General features: G+C 53.2%; 1 protein-coding gene across 1 annotated transcript in view; it reads left to right on the top strand.

Moving 5' to 3' along the window:
* The first annotated feature begins 6,466 nt into the window (after positions 1-6,466).
* Scn4a (sodium voltage-gated channel alpha subunit 4) overlaps positions 6,467-10,193 on the top strand; it is a 44,949-nt gene continuing 41,222 nt past the window's right edge. The window contains exon 1 of the mRNA XM_015994323.3: positions 6,467-6,596. The gene's annotated coding sequence lies outside the window, so the exon portion shown is untranslated. The remainder of the gene's footprint in view (positions 6,597-10,193) is intronic.

The following is a 10,193-nucleotide window of genomic DNA, read 5'->3' as shown; positions in this document are numbered from 1 at the left end:
TCCCAGGAGTACACTGACCCGCCCAGCCCAGGATGCCTGGTGTCTGGGAAACGGCCCAAGTCTCCGCCCTGGCCCTCCTCTTCCGGATTGTGGGGTCTTTTCACCCTGGCTCTCGTCTCCCGGATTGTGGGGTCTTTGGGGATTCGGAGGCTCAGATCTCTCTTCTGGAGATCCACCTTCAGGCCCCTGTGTGGGGCTCCCCAGACTTCTCCTGGCGCTGATACTAACCCTGGGGGGGACCCATGTTTGTTGAGTGAGAAGCTAGGGTGACTTGGTTTCCTGGTCCCATAGGAATAGAAAATTGTACAGGACCTGGCATGAATGTGTGAGGCAGGTGAGGAGGGCAGAGCACCCGCTCACTGTCACTCTGTCAATCACTCTTAGGAGAGGGGAGTCCTAAGGACCCAGGGGTTTCTGGAGGGGGACCAGGCAGACACTGGGCAAATTCACTGGACAGGCTGCGCCTCTGGCCCACAGTGCCTGGGGGTCTTTATGTCTCCCCAGCAGATCCACTCAGTTCCTCAAAAGCTGAGCTGTTCTCTGCTCCCTCAGCGGAGGGGAAGGTGGGCATTCAGGAGTCCCCAACACCGTCTTGTGTTTCCAAAGCATGCATTCTTCTGACAGGAAGTTAGCCAAGTGTCTATTGCTTAAGAACAGGTGAGGAGGGGAGATCTATTTCCGCAGCTGTGACATCCGAAGACAGGCCCTGAGCAGCAGTCAGGACAGTCCCGACAGGAAGCTGGGATTAACACCAAAGTCACACACACACACACAAACACACACACACACACACACACACACACCCATTCTCCACTTCTGTTCCCCTTTCCACAGTCCTGGAGTGCAGAAGGAACATTCCCAGGTCCCCCTTTGTCCCTGTCTGATGGAGATATTGTTACTGGATTTATCAGGGTCAGGGCCTCTGCCCTCTCAGCCCTGGACAGCCACCTTCGATAAACTGATTAAAAAGACAAATTCGCTTTTTTAGGTGGTGCACACATTTTTAATCCCAGTACTTCCAGAGGCAGAAGCAGGTGGATCTCTGAGTTCTAGGCCAGCCTGGTCTACAGAGTGAGTTCCAGAATCAAAAAAGTAAAAAAATAAATAAATAAATAAATAATGGTAAAAATGTAGAAAAAGGAGATTGATTCATGTGGCCATATTAGGAAGGGGACAAAGGGACCCAGTGACAGCTTCAGGGTTAGGTGAAGAGAACAGCAAAACAACCCAAGGGGAAGTCACTGTGCCCTGCAGATCAGCCAGAAGGGAAACCATTCCCATAGAGGTCGCTACTTTTTACACCACAGTGTAAAAGTGGAGTCTCAGGTACCCTAGGCTGCCCTCAATTTCCAAATGTGCCCAAGGACAGACACCCTTGAACTCCTGATCCCCCACCTACCTTTCTCAAATGCTGGCATTACACGTATGTCTCATCACACCTTGTTTATGGGGTGCTGGGCAGGGCTTCATGAGTGCAAATGTTTTATCAATCAATTGATTCATAACCAGAGCCCCAAGAGCCCCAATTCTCAAAGCTTGTGTGTGTGTGTGTGTGTGTGTGTGTGTGTGTGTGTAGCCTCTCAATACACTACTGCTCAGCCACTGCATATCTATATTGATGTGGGAAGATGTCAAAGAGAGTGGACTGAAAAAGACCAGTAGGATCTTATTGCCTTTGTTTTTAATTTTTAATTTTCTCTTCTGTGTTTTGGTGTTTTGGCTGCGTGTGTGGCTTTATACTACATGTGTGTCTAGTGCCCCTGGAGGACAGAAGGGGTATTGCACCCCCTGGATAAGCGTTACATATGACTGTGAGCTTTGGTGTGGGTGTTTGGAATTGAAACCATCTATTAACCACTGAGCCATCTCTCCAGCCCCTTTGTGTTAATTTTTAAAGATTTCCCTTGGTGACCTTTGTGCTTGGATTCCTCACTGCAGACTCCATCTCTGGTCAGGTCTTCCTGAAGATTAATATGGATGACAAGATCTTTTTTTTTTTTTTTTTTAAATTATTAAATCACATGTCCAGGACTAGGAAGTAGCTTCATTGGCTCCGTGAGGCCCTGGGTTCATCCCTAGTTCCATACAGGTACACAAACCATAGGTATATGCTTGTATATTTGTGGAGTGTGCACGCCATGAGAGAGAGAGAGAGAAAGAGAGAGAGAGAGAGAGAGAGAGAGAGAGAGAGAGAGAGAGAGTGTGTGTGTGTGTGTGTGTGTGTGTATGTGTGTGTAGGGGGAGAGAGAGTGAGAGAATCAACTGCAGAGTCTGTTCCTGCCTCCCCCCAAACCAGGTCCTCCACAACTGGTTCCCACACTCTCCTGGCTCTCCACATTTTCTACCCACAGGTGAGACAGGCCAGGAGACTTGGAAGCCTCCAGCAATAAGGGAGGGGGTATTCCTTGGGGTTGGCCAAGGTGTGTCTCATAGAGACTCTCTTGGGGGCACCTTATGGACATTAGCGCACATCACCCACATTACCCATGCCAGCCCACTCCAGGGTGTGTGCCTTGTTGGCTTGTAGCCTGTCCTTGTCCTTTCTCCACTGGTCATGGAGCTTGCCTTCCAGCTCCTGGCAACGGGGTCTGCTTTGGGGGATTCCCCACTTAAACACCAGCCTCCTCCTTCTACGTCGGCATTCCCACAGAGAAGCCCTGGAAAGATGCTGTGTAAAACCTGCATTTAGTGCCGGGCGGTGGTGGCACATGCCTTTAATCCCAGCACTCGGGAGGCAGAGGCAGGCGGATCTCTGTGAGTTCGAGGCCAGCCTGGGCTACCAAGTGAGTCCCAGGAAAGACACAAAGCTCCACAGAGAAACCCTGTCTCGAAAAACCAAAAACAACAACAACAACAACAACAAAAAAAAAAAACCCTGCATTTAGAACACAGGGCTGAGGGGAAACTGGTGTGCCCTATTCAAATGTCTTGGAAATCAAACCATCGCCATACAAAGGTGGGAAGTTCCCAAATGGCTGCCTGAGCTCTGGAGAGTTCTGGAGGAGGCGACTCGCCAGCTCCTTCCCTGTCCACGATTATCTTCCTTCAGTTGTCGGACCCTCCACCCTTCCCTTCCTATTTGTCCCTCAGTGGGGACTCTTCCTTTTGTCTTTGGGTTTTTATTTGTTCGTGTGTGTGTGTGTGTGTGTGTGTGTGTGTGTGTGTGTGTGTGTGTGTGCCAGTGTGCGTACTTGTGTGTACATATGGAGGCTTTACCTTTTTTTGTTTTTGTTTTTTGAGACAGGATTTCTCTGTCTTTGGAGCCTGTCCTGGAACTCACTCTGTAGCCCAGGCTGGCCTCAAACTCAGAGATTTACCTGCCTCTGCCTCCCGAGTACTGAGATTAAAGACATGTGCCACCACTGCCCGGCTACAGTGTTATTTTTTAATTAATTACTTGCTTGTTTTTTATACATATGGGTGTTTTGTCTGCATGTATGTCAGTACATCATATGTGGGCCTGATGCCTGCAGAGGCCAGAGGAGGTCACCGGATCCCTTGGAACTGGAGTTACAGATGGCTGTGAGCCACCATGTGGGTGCTGGGACTAGAACTGGGTCCTCTGCAAGAACGGTCAGTGCTCTTCACCCACTGAGTGGTCCTCTGGTCCCACGGTGTTATAGTGAAAGAATGAGAATAGAACATTATTCAATGTCCAATAGTAATAATTAGGCTGGGCGGTAGTGGCACATGCCTTTAACCCCAGCACTCGGGAGGCAGAGGCAGGCGGATCTCTGAGTTCCAGGCCAGCCTGGGCTACAGAGCCAGTTCTAGGACAGTCAAGGCTATACAGAAAGACCCTGTCTCAGAAAACCAAACCGACCAAACAGATCATACACCTGGAGGGAGGAACAGCTTCCTCCTGCTTTTATGTGGAAAACGACCAGAGAAGACCCAGTCTAAGACTTCCAGGGACAGTCTCAATGTCTACGTTAGCCACAGTGAGGAAGAACCAGGGAGAGAGCAGCAGACTGGAACCGGCCCTGTTGGAGGGTCCGATTTCCAAAGAAGCAAGGAGCTGGAGTCCGAGGCTTAAAGGAAGTGAAACGTTGGTCTGCAGAATTCTGCAGCTGTCAATGTATGGGCAAGACGAGTCCAGGCGAGGCGCCAGCGAAGGGCGTTTGTCCCCGCCTACACGCTCTCGCCGCACTACTTCTACCAATCACAGTTGTCCTTGAGTGGTTTGTGGGGGTGTGGCTTTGTTCAACAGGTGGCTGGTCGTACTTTGGGGGCGTGTTAAGTATTGTGTTGATGGGATGCCTGGGATGGGAACTTCTTTCCAGAGTCTCACCCTTGGAACCACAAAATGGAATTTCAGAGCCCCCCACCCCCGCACCCCCAGGATCTCTGGAACTGAGGTGCCATCAACCATGAATGAGCATCTGGTGAAGGTCCTGGGAAGTCACCCTGACCAACTGACCTAGGAGAAAAACCGAGTGCTCGGACTCGGAGAGGTCATGGCACACTCACTCACTGTGGGTCAGGGTGGGATTTTCTAGAAGGTGGATCTCCTTTGCAGAATCCTCTTGTCTGTGGGTGACTGTAACTTGTAAAACAACTCAAGGGAAAAGAGAGGTTTTGTTTGTCTTTGGTTTGCTCCTATGATAGGATGGGGATGAAACAGGTACACAGTCTGCTTGGTTCAGGGTCCGCAATGACTTATACTGTAGCTTGATTGGAATAAGAAATACTCAGGGCTGGAGAAATGGCTCAGAGGTTAAGAGCACTGGCTGCTCTTCCAGAGGCCCTGAGTTCAATTCCCAGCACTCACATGGCAGTTCACAACCGTCTGTAACTCCAGGTCCAGGGGAATTGACACCTTCACACAGATACACATGCAGGCAAAATACCGACGCACATAAAATTTAAAAAAAAATATTATTTTTTAAAAGAAATACTCAGGGCTAGAGAGATGCTCCAGGGGATCTGACACCATCACACAGATATATGTAGGCAAAACACCAAAGCATATAAAATATGAATAAATAAATAGATAAATACTTAGGGGACTAGTAAATCTCAGCTCCGGGTTTGTTGTGAGGGCATTTCCAGGGAGGATTTGATCCCCCAGCCAGGGAGGGACCTGTAGAGGAGACCAATGTGTGTAGAGGAGACCATTGCGCACACCTTGCTTACAAAATGCTCAGCGTGTCGGTGACCTTCTACGGGCACAGTGGCCCAGGACCACAGTCAGGGGCTCAGTGACGTCCAAAGCTCTGTCCACAGAGGCTCTAGAAAGAGTACAGGCTCCTCCAGGAGATGAGGGTGGCTGCCGGGCCAGGCCTCCCTGAGCCTACCAAAGCACACTCCGCCCTAGAGCTCAGGCTGCTGAGGGCTAGAAGCAGCTGCCTGTGGCAGGAATGGACACAGCATAGTCAAGACAGGCTGCTTTGGAAGGTCTGGACAAAAATCCACAGCTCCTGCAGGCTGGAGATGGTGAGATGGGGCACTTCATAACGACTCCGCTAGGGGGCACCACATCTACAGAGAGACGGGGGAGCTAAGCCAAGCTTATTTTTCCCAACCACAACCCCTCCCTAGGCTTTGAAGGGACAGATGTCTTGCCAGCTGGGGGGTGGGGGAGGAAGCAGACAAATGCCTCTTGAGACCTCTGTGTGGTCCTGTTAAACAGTTGGGTGTGAATGTGCACGCTCATGTGTGTGTGTGTGTGTGTGTGTGTGTGTGTGTGTGTGTGTGTGTGTGTGTGTGATGTGGGGCATGTGGGCAAATACTTCATAAAAATCTGTTGGTTGCACTAGCAGTCCCCTGTTATGTGAACGGGAGTGAGTACGTTGGCACACACAAATCTCGTCAGTGAAAATACAAGAAAGCACGGACATAAACACACATTCCCTTCTTTAAAACCTGTGTCCATAACATGCGGCATTTCGCGTTATCTGGCATGGATGTGCCTGAAAATATAGGGTTTGGGGGGTACGTACCTGAAGATTTGCACAAGACTATGGTGCAAGCCTGGGAGTGTGTGTGTGTGTGTGTGTGTGTGTGTGTGTGTGTGTGTATGAATGAAAAGTGATTTGTATGTGTTGCTGAGAGCATGGACATGCAGCATTTGTGTGTGGAGAGTTCACATGTGAGTGTGCACCAAACTGAGTGTGTGAGTGTGAGTGTGTGAAGCAGCCTGTTTCCTGGGAATGCCTCTAGAAGTGACTAGGAGGGAGATTGGGTACAAAATTGAGCCTTCATTATGTTTGCTAAGGTTGGGAGAGATCCGAATGGGGGAGGTTCATGTGTGTGTGTGTGTGTGTGTGTGTGTGTGTGTGTGTGTGTGTTTGCATGTGAGCCCCTGTGTGGATGGGTGTGTCAGGGTCTGGCCTCCTGGGTCAGTGTGGTCTCAGAACCCAGCTCTTTCAGGGTGTGCCTGGAGCATGCCAAGAGGGAAGTGTGGCTGAGGCACCCACCTGAAGATTGGCCCAGTCCTCAGGTTTCACTCATGACCCTGTGACATCAGCGGCAGCAGCTGTCCTCGCCGGCCGGCCGGCCCCCCAGCCAAGTCCCCCAGAGCTCCAGCCCCAGCCCGAGGTGGGCACGGCACCCCGGGCTCGTCCGCCACCGCTCCGCTCTGCTCCCGGCCAACAGTGAGTACTGTGCCTTTCTGTGCCAGCCCAGCCTGGTACCCCAAGGGGTGGGTCACCCCAAGAGACAGGTGACCCTGGCCTCAACCCCAGCATGGCTCTGAGGAAGTCACCACTTTGCTCTGGCACCGCTGACCTCTCCGCACCGGCTCTGTTGTCTGTGTCTGGACCCCGCTCTGCCGATGTGCCCTGTCCTTGTGCGCTAACCCTCTCTGTCCCGACTGGCCTTCTCTGCCCTGTCGTCTGTTCTGTCTGACCCTGCTGTCCGTCCCCTGAGCAAGGGTCCCCATTCTGGTCACAATAGCATGTGACCAAAGCTCAGCTCCAGACAGGCATAGGGTGACCCGAAGGACAGGGTCCAGGCTGTAGGTTCTTGAGGAAGGGACCTGAGGGAGAGTCAAAACAGTGAGTCGGCCGTCGGCTTGGCCTGCTTGCTGAGGCCGGGAGAAGCCGGGCAGAGGAGAGCGGCTGGAGGCCGGGTGGGGGTGGCGGCGGCTTCTTTGCTCTGTTGAAAGAGGATTCCATGAGATGCCAGCGGAGGACACATCCCGGCTGCCACCAGTCTAGGCTCTGCCCACTGTCCCGCCCTCCTCCAGCCCCTTCTGCCAGCCACAGGCCTCTTTTACTGGCAAGTTGGGGGCGGCGGCGGGGGGGGGGGGGGGGGGGGAGAAGAGATGCAGTCCCACATAGCAGAGGGGGGGCCTAGGGGAGCAGCCCCATACAATCAAGAGGGATGTGGGATGTTGAACCACAGAGTGTGCCTTGAGAGGAAAGAAGGGGTCATAGCACTCAGGGAACTCTGGGGACCAAGAGAGTCCTGAGAGGACTTGAGGACATATGGGTTCCCAGTGTAGGTCAGGGGAGCAGTGTCCAGCAGACCCCCACCCCCCAGACCCCCTTTACTAAGAATAGGGCCATCAGGACACCAGGACAGGGTGGGCAGTAGTGGCTGGCAGAGAAGAGGTGTGACTAGAGCTGGGAGACACTGCCTGGAGAGGCAGGGCCGGTTGGGTGTCCAGGTGTTTATGGGAAGGGTCAACTTACTGGAAGTTATGAAGGCATCCATCCCAGTCTTAGCTGGGCATAGTGGTATACACCTGTAATCCCAGCACTTGGGAGGCTGAGGCAGGAGGATTGCCATGAATTCAAGGCCAGCCTGGGCCCCATATGACTTCATATGGGTAGAGACTGAGGTCTCCAGGTCAGAGCAATGTGGGGCTAGGCTATGTCCAAGGGTTCAGACCCTCTGAATGTCAGGAGGCGGCCCCCACACCCCCACCTGAAGTTCACACACGAACAAGTCACTCAGCAGAGCCTGGGAAGGCTAGAGGCATGGGGAGCCTTTGATGAGGTCCTGCCAATGAGCAGGTAGGGAAGTTTCGGGGAGGTGTCAGGAGCAACATACGTCATCAACCATCTGCCAGCACAGCTATGGCTGTATCAAGAGTACCCTAGCAGTGGCGAGGCTGGGTGGCATTGTGTGGGGTTGGCGATAGCGGTAGGTAGGTTGTTTTTTTCTAGGACCCCTCCAGATACTTCTGGGGTTACCCCCAAGTCCTCTGCCTGTAGTATGAGGCATCACCCTCTGGGGTAGTGATGGGGACAGGGTAGAAGCTAAATATCCCAGGATCTTTGAACCTGTCAGGAGAGCATCCAGGCAAAGGTAAGCCAGGCCCAAGTCTCCACAGTGTCCAGATCACAGAGAACAGAAACCACGGGCCTTGCATCCAGTGATCTCAGCAGCCTGCCATCAGCTGTAGCCCAGGCACCCCTCAAAGGATTATATGTAGGGATTTAGGGCGTTAGGAGAAGGTGGATGAAGAACCTTTGGAGGCCCAGCCTGGCCCTGCTTGTCATTTCCGGTTTGGAAATATGCATGCTTCAGAATTCAGGACTGGGGGTCACCTCCCCTGCTCAAAGATAGGCAGATGAGAAGCCTGCTCCAGTAACTTCTCAAGAGCGTCTGTCCACCCCAGACCAGGACCTGACTCGGACACAGCGGGCACCGGATCTCCTGGTGAGATGCGAGCGTCCTGACGAGGGCCCTCTGCCTTGGGGGCCTGGCAGTTCTGGCCATCAGAACAGCAAGGAAACATGGGTGGGAGGAAGTGGCGGATAGCGCCGCTGAAGGCAGGAAGAGGCAGAATGGAGAAGAGAGAGGGGACCAGAGGTCCCAGAGCAGGGAAGCAGCTGCCCCATGAAGTCTGGAGAGCGGGGGGAGACATGAGGGGCACAGAGGCAGATTGTGGGTGACAGCTACACTTCACGGGCCATGCCGTCGGCATCTTCAACACCTTTCCGCCAGATACTTGGACGCAGAGGGGGTCACACTGAAAGGGAGCGGCCAGGGCTCAAGCCTCAGTGGTCAAGGCCCCTGCTCTCTGGGGAGGACTCGGGGGGACTGAGTCAGGACAGAGCTTTCCTGGGACCGTGCAGACTATGAGTTGTTGGGGCAGGTTCTGGGGCTCTGGGTCAGTCTGGTGGCTCTTTCAGGGGTCGCCAGTCCCACTGAGGCAGGGCCAGGGCAGGTCTCACTGTGGTTCCATCGGCAGGAGCTGGGGACCCGGGTTTCTTTCACCTTTATCCCCCACTCCTGGCCTCTGTATGTGCATCCCGTTCTGCAGCATCAGCATTGGCTATTTTTATTCCCTGCCGTTTTCAGTCAACACCCTGGGTTGAGGGTGGGGAGGGTGGCAGAGGAGTGAGGGGCTCCAGGGGTCCTAAAGGCAGTCGAGTGGGCAAGGGGGAGGCAGATGAGGCAATGTCCCTGTCTCGGGGCCCCCTGCCTGGAGTCCTGGCCTAGGAGGGAAGGGTAAAATCCAAGTCACTGGACTCTGCTCAGGAGCCCCTGGTGGGTACTTATAGCCTGTCAGTGGCAGGTTAGCCTGGTGGTTAGGACAAGCTGAGGGCCCAGCTGTCAATCCCAGTTACTAACTGCATAATGAGCACCTGGTAGGCCACTTACCCTTTCCAGGTCTCATCTATCAGCAAAGTGATAACAACAAAATCACAGAGAGGATGCAGCGAGTTCACGGGCACTGGAGTGCCCAGAGCAATAGCTCCACTGCAGTAGCTGTATAGAAGAGCTCATTAAAACCACAATAAAACACCTCACCACAGGAGTGAGAGAAGGAAGAGGCGACAGCTTCTGGGAACCCTTCAAAAACCAAGATCTGGAGCCCGAGGCGATGGCTCGCTCCATAAAGTGCTTGTTCCGCAAGCTTGAGGACCTGAGTTCGGGTCCCCAGCCAGCTGTGCCCGTTCCCAGCACTAGGAGGTAGAGACAAGAGGCCCCCTGAGGCTTGCTGGTCAGCTAATCCAGCTGAATCAGCGAGCGCCAGACCCCCAAAACAGGACACCGAATAGTGACCTCTAGCCTTAACCCACATATACGCACATGTATGCGCACCACACACACACACACACCAAGGGTGGGGGAAGTCAGGGATCTTTCTCTCCTTATCTGATCTCCCTGGAAGTGAGGGCCTCTATAGCATGGACTGTGGAGACCTCCAGCTAGGTTGCTATGGGGGCTTGGAAGTAAACAAGGCCAAGGCCCTCCCCTCAGAGTCCTCCGTAGCAAGGTCTGCTGTTGACCCG

Source organism: Peromyscus maniculatus, chromosome 8, assembly GCF_049852395.1.
Source record: "Peromyscus maniculatus bairdii isolate BWxNUB_F1_BW_parent chromosome 8, HU_Pman_BW_mat_3.1, whole genome shotgun sequence".
Lineage (NCBI taxonomy): Eukaryota > Metazoa > Chordata > Mammalia > Rodentia > Cricetidae > Peromyscus > Peromyscus maniculatus.
This window is presented reverse-complemented; position numbering and strand designations above follow the sequence as displayed.